The sequence below is a fragment of the Micropterus dolomieu genome, linkage group LG01 (assembly GCF_021292245.1).
Source record: "Micropterus dolomieu isolate WLL.071019.BEF.003 ecotype Adirondacks linkage group LG01, ASM2129224v1, whole genome shotgun sequence".
Taxonomy (NCBI): Eukaryota; Metazoa; Chordata; class Actinopteri; order Centrarchiformes; family Centrarchidae; genus Micropterus; species Micropterus dolomieu.
The window spans coordinates 45,256,031-45,263,299 of NC_060150.1; positions in this window are offsets into that span (position 1 = coordinate 45,256,031).

Here is a 7,269-nt window from a genome sequence, read left to right on the forward strand (position 1 = left end):
TAGCTGTAATCAAGGACAGGTGTTGCTAGAGGGAAAAGGGCAAACTAGTTTTTGACCGCCACGCCACGCCAGGCGACGGAGGCTGTGGTTGAATGCATGTTAAGTGACTGTTGGTGAAGATGGAAGATTGTTCTGTTATGGAAAAGGAAATCCTTGTGTAAATCCAATAAACATGTCTCACAACAGAGAAGAAAAGATAACTTTAAGCTTTGTTGTATCATTGCTCAATCAAGCCAAAGCGACCACGGTAAGCGCGTCAACTATAGCCCACTTTAACCCTCTGCATAACCCTCGGCTGTTTTAAGCTTAGCGGTTACACGTAGAAAAACGTTTATTTCAACAAAAAGGGTGGTGTTTCAAACACTTTGTTGTGTAACAGGTATGGGGGTAAAATGATGCCATAGTTATTGAAAATGAACAGACCATAGGTCACAAATGGATATTACAAGTTGTAAACACAAAACACAATCTAAATAGATTCAAAATCCGCAAACAAACTCCTCATGAAAACAAACAAATATAAAACACAATCTACAGATAGATTTAAAATCTTCATTCAAACTCTTTGTGATGCACATGCAGAAATCAGTGACTTGTACTTGAGAACCAAAATTTGAGTGAATGTAAACTGATTTGTCTGCGCATGAGGGTCATATTCTGTTGTGTTACTCTTTGAGTGGCAAGTTGGGTTGTCAGCAATCACTCGACTGAATAGCTATTTTGCTAATTATGTGACATTTAATAAGGCATAACGTTGTTACAGCCCAGTTATGCATCAACACTGCCCAGAAACCGGCTCACCACCTAGGGTTAGCTTGTTTAGATGTAAGACACAGAAACAAGAAGATGAAACCTATACAAAGGTTATTTAAAGCTTGGTAACACACTGTGCACCAGAACATTTTAATAACTTTAGATATATATATAAATGTTTCTTTTGACGTTAAATGAATCAGCAATTGTGCAGTTTCTATAAATATAAATGTCCTGCATGTTGGTGTGCATGAAGGCCAGTTGGTGCTTCCCTGGATTTCCAGACTTTTATTTGTGACTTAAGAAGATTCAAGTCTTGCTCATTTTCAGCATCTGCTAGACTCACCTGAGGCTTTATAATTCCTCTGTGCAGCCTTAAAAAGCAGCAGAGTCCATGAATAAATGTGTTATCATGAGACTCTGAGCGTGAAATGATAGTTGGTTTTGAGTAGATGCACTATTTTACTTAACACTGAAAATTAAATGACACCCTGCAACTGAATGCTTTATCGTGTAATGAAATATTTTTCATTTACTGTCTTAATGTTGCAGGCGCGTTGTTTTGAAATTAGTGAAAAAAGTGACCTTGGATTTGTTGTACATGTGTAGTGATCATACATACATTTTAAATCCAAAGTTGTAAAAACATATTTCCTGCAGCATCAGTAAATTACAGTTTTATGTGTGACACCGCTAGTTTTCACATCACATAATCAACACAGACACATAAAGTCAACCTGTGGAGCTTTTTCCAAACAGAAATCTGTGTGGAAGCAGTCAATATCAGCAGTTCATCTTTTGGAGCTCCTGCTAATTTCTGCCAGAAGATGTCAGCATCTCCACTGTTTTCCCTCAGAGTACTTGATAGTTTACTACTTTATAGTCGCTTTGGCACATTTCTCGAATCAGCCTTAACATTTGCTTTTGATTAATGTTTTAAATACAAATGTGTGATCAGTTTATAAAATACGAAGCAATAGATAAAACCAGCCAACACCATGACAAATTACAACATTAAAGTACCTCCTATGATCAATAATAATGATTCAATAACATAATAAAACTGACAGGGGTTTTTCTGCATAATGAGCACGTTTACTTAATCTTCTGTACTTTAAGTCACGTAACATTTTGAATGCAGGACTTATAACTTTTAACGCAGTATTTGTGATACTTGTACTAGAATATGATCTGAAAAATATGCTGTTATCAGAAACCACCTTTATGTTCAGCCCATTCAGGTCACTAATGGTAAATGAGGCGTTTGGTGACTGAATGAAAATAAGAGATTTCACTTGTTAACTTGACTGTTAGGTTTGACAGACCACAGCAGCTGTTTGTAGACATGTATAGTATTTCCTGCAGCCTGTCTGTGAGAGCTGCTGTTCTTGTTGTTATGCTGTGGTGTACTGTGGAATATTTAGTAGAGAGGAAAATTCACAAATGGGCTTATTGCACAGGTGACAACCTATCACTGAACCACGCTTGAAATAACTGAACTCCAGAGAGAGATCACATATCTCAAATGTTGGTAGAAGCAGTCTGTGTACTAATTTTATACACCTGTGGCCATGGAAGTGATTGGAACACCTGAATTCAATGATTTGGAGGGGTGTCCCAAAACTTTTGGCAATATAGTAGTATATATATAAACATATTGGGAATTGAGTAAATTTTACATCTTTTTGTGTAAAAGAACATTTCGTTCATTTAGATTAAAAGACTTTAGTTGGAGATTAAATAAAATGGATTATTTTTTATTATCATTTAAAGTTTATTTAAGGCCTACCGACATTTTGTTTTTAATTGAGTCTGTTCAGGCCAAGAGAGATGCTCATAAACACATCATGTTAAACAGCTGATCTGTGTGAGCACCACACACACACACACAGACACACACACGATTTCCTGTAAATTGAGAGGGGAGGAGCAACTCTGTTCAGGTGATCCAGGTGAGAACTGGGAGGGAACCTGGAGCTGAAAGTGTTCAGTTAGTTCAGACTCCATGTTAAGTTGACAGAGCAGAAGGAGGAGAACTGAAGTCTGAGGCAGGGTGAGTGTTAATCCAATATTTTCCAATATTCTCTGAGTCAGTTTTCTCCCCGTGGACTGTAGAGGAAAGAAATGTTAGAGTGAACTCAACAGTTTGATTCATCTGTGGACACAAAGTTGTGACTGGCTGAATTAAACACATTAAACCTGCAGTAACCAAAAAAACAGGCACAGATTTAAAGAAAAGTGACCAGAGCTACAAAGCAGCATTTGAGGTTAACGAGGTGACTTCAGGACTTCACTTGTTATCTTGTTACATTGCCTTGGTAACTTATGCTGAAACCTAACCTGCTCCAGAGCAGCCAAGCCTTGTAGACTACGCTACTTGTTGTACAAGATAGATGTTGAAGATTTGACAGTAAGCCTAATTATCACTTTCACTATCACTATCACAGGTTTTTAGTTTTTTAATTTGCTCACAAGTCCGTTTCACACATCCTCTGGTAGCTGCTATGGCTGGATTGGGAAACCCTGGATTAATTTAACAAATTAATAACCAGCTGTGTGTGTGTGTGTGTGTGTGTGTCAATTTAACAAATTAATAACCAGCTTTGTGTGTTACTTCCTGTTCTCTCTATCTTGTTTGTGTCTCTTGAACAAACTTGTTCTTCTTGATTCTTGTGATCTGAGCTCACAGTCAGTGTTACTGTTTTACCTCTCAGACTGACTGAAGTACAGAAGATGAGTGTTTGTGTGGAGGAAGAGGAGGACAGAGCAGAGTCTCCAGTATCCAGCTGTCTGTCTTTGAAGAGTGACCAGTCCAAAGACTTTTCTCCAAACTTCAGTAATGAAACTGGACCCTCAGACACAAAGTAAGAGACTGTTTTTACTGTTAACTGACCTAATGAAAGATGATGCATTGTGGATCAAGACAAAGTGCTAAAAGATTTATATTTATAATGCAGAACTATCAGTGTAGATTCTGTTTAAAAAAAAGAATGGATCTTATTTTAATTTCTTTAGTAAAACGAATGAGAACCTCCATTTCAAATTTACACTGCAAGAAAATATTCATATTTTTGCTCTAATGTTGAAGTTGCTGTAAAGATTTACATGCATTCAAAATGTGAAAGTGTTCTTTTTTGCATATTTTTGTTTGGCTCTTCCTCAGATCAGCTGTTACGATCCGCCAGATGCATCTTTAATCAGTTCATAGAATAATTGTTCAACATAAGGTGAAAAAGCATTTATAGAAAAGCTTTTCTCACCTTGGTTCTGTGTGTTGATGGTTTGAGTTTACTCTTTAACTGACTACTTTTTTATAAATATGGTGAAGAAAATTTAAGCTCAAGGGTCAACTTCCTAATGTTTCTGTGTTTGCAATTGAAGGAAACATCAGTAAGTGAACATTTGAACTCAGATTCTCTACAACATATATTGTTCTAAAGATGAAGAACAAGTAAACTTATAATGGAACCTACTCAAATTACAAATCGACAGAAGTGCTCCCTGGAAAATTTCAAAGTCTCTTGACAAGGCTTGGGCTACATATCGTCAGACAAAGAAAAATTAATGGTAATCATACAAGCAACCAAGAAATATTTCTAAGACCATGACCCTCAATGCAAATTACTATAAAAATGTCTCTCTAATCATTTTAAACAGTTCTGGAACAGTTTAAAAGCCACAATAAACTCTTCAGACAAATGTCCCATTAGTCAATTAATAGATGGAAATATAATAATCTCTGACGCTTCATCTATTGCCCAAGTGCTCTGTCAGCATTTTTCTTCTTCGTCTGCTTTAGTACCTTTTCAGTTTAAGCAGTGGTGAAGGACTTGATACAATTGAATCCAGATATATTAAATTAGCTTCTCATATTCTAATGTTTCCACTAGCTGACCTGTTTAATATGTCTTTGTCTACTCCTGAGTTACCAGCTATCTGGAAATATACACGCATTACTCCACTCTACAATGGTGTTGACAGTCTTAATCCTAATAATTACAGACTATCGATAATCTGTTCTATTGCTAAAGTATTTGAGAAACTAATATTTAATCAGTTATCACAGTATCTTACAGTTTTTCTCAATTGCTTAAACACTGTAACCAGGCTTTTAAACTAAAATTTCTAAACCTTAACTCCATTTTTCAAAAAGCACATCCATTTCCCTAAACTCAACACACAAATCCCTTCATTTCTCATTGACTACACCAAGTGGTCATTGAGAAAGCAGTGACACTCAATATGGTTCACTTAAGGCACTGTACAGTACGACACAGTACAAAGGTTGTTGAGGGGGAGAGCCACGCAACATTACTAATAACCAGTTTTTTTAGTATTGTTTTGAATTTATCTCACCAGTGTGTAAGACTGTGTCAGAAGTGTGTGTGTGTTTTTGAGGGCTTGTGTGTTACGTCTGAGGGCAAAGTTTAGTTTTTCAGCAAGAATAGTTTTGAGTGGAGAGCTCCATTTTTACCTGAAAATAGGATGTTTGGGGAATTGCGTGAGAAGTTATGGATTTGTGTTTCAAGAGTTTCGAGAAAAAGAGTTATAATTTCAGGAAATGTGTTTAAGCAATCGAGAAGAACAATAAAATATCCTTTCACCATTTCAATCTGGTTTTAGACCCAATCACTCAACAACTACTGCTCTTTTAAAACTTACTAATGGTGTTAAAGGAAAAAAAGTGCTCACTGCCATTACCTTTGAAGCCTCGTTAACTCGTTAACCCGAGTCCGAATGTGTCCGTTCCTTGATTATTTATATTCCTTTAGTCTGTCAAGGTCCACCGATCAAAAGAATCAGAACAGTTTTTTAACAAAAATTACTCCAAGTTGTAAATCCTGTTGTGAAGTCCATCATTCTCTGTCTGCTAACTTCTCTTATCCTGCACCGTGTTGTTTTTGTGATGTTACTTCAAAATAAAATTGCATATTGGAGCTAGATCAAATGAAGGACGTGTAGCCTATTTGATATTATTGGATAAGTTTTAAACACGTAATATTCTGTTTAATTAATAATAAATATATTAATAATAAATAATAAACTGTTTCAGAATAGTTTCAGTTTTGTGCAAAAGGAATTAAAGGCCTGTCCCATATGGACGTCTGTCCCAAATATAGGCAGGGTCAATTTAATGATTTTAGCAAATAAAAGCCCAGTGCCTTATACAGGACAAAAGATATCCTCTGTTAGATAGCAGAAAGTTGCCAGTCAAGAAATCAGGTTTCTTTAGATAGATATATTAAGAAATTATATTTACTTTTTTATTCAGTAATACCATATGTTTTTTTTATGAAGGTTATTATTTGCCACATCAAGAAATGAAGTGCTACATGTTGTCTCATACTCCTGTAATACAGTATTTTACAAATTGGGAGGGTTGGCTCATCTGGACTAACATACCAAAGAAAATGACATCTCACATCTCAGAAACACTGTCATATCTAGAGCATCAAGTATGGCCACTGACAGATAACAGGAAAATGTAAGCCTCATTGTTTCTGCACCAAAGTCCATTACAAACCACATAATGCATGAAGTTCACAAAGGCATTGTCAGGTAAGGATCGAGGCTCCTCTGGCTTTGCTTAATTTATTAAATAAGCAATCTGAAAACAGACAACTTCAGCTCCGCTTTGAAAACATCTGTCCCACATCAAAGCCTTCCATCTGGGAAAATCCACACTGATTATGTCCGTGATTTTTTTGCCGCCAGCTGTCTGCATCTGTCCCGACTCCTCTGGCTTCATGGTATAAAGATCCACAGGCTGTCGGCTCTCGTACTAAATAACACGTGCTTGTTCATTTGTCCAAATGTCACTTCTCTTCTTACTTCTAATAAACCAGAGGACTACTCAGAGACTGTTTATTATTATTATTATTTCCTCTTCTTCTTCTACGGACGCATTTAATGTAGTGGCAGCGTCTACACCTCTGGAATTATACAAGCAGAAGAAGAACGTGATGATGAAATGCGCTCTGTAGCGCTGTTTGTTTGTTGTCGGCTATTGTAGAAGCATAACGACAAAATACTGGAAGAATACATGGAAGAGGGTGCCCTCGGTTATGTAGATAAAAATTGTTCATTCTAAGGTAATAAAAACATAATGGTTCATTATGTAAGGTCTTTATACACCACTGAAAACATAGTTATAAATATTGTATTGCATTTCTGTCAATGAATCCTCAGAAATATTACACACCTTTTAATATACAATTTACAAGTCACTATATTCGTTATTCTCTGTTTTTGCTGGGCAATTATTTGTTCACAGCCTCTTTGTGGCAATCATGTGGTTGTATTCATGTAAGTACTTCTTTTTTTGATGTTTCTTTGTTTGCCTTCATTGTAGTGTGTTGATTGTGGTTTTGTTTTTGTCTTATGATTGAAATGTGTTTGATTTGTCCCTTGTTTTGTATTGTATTGTATAGTAGGACCCCCTCAAAAACGAGATGTTTCATCTCAAGGGGTTTATCTTATTTAGTAAACTTGTACAACAACAAACATCCTTAGGTA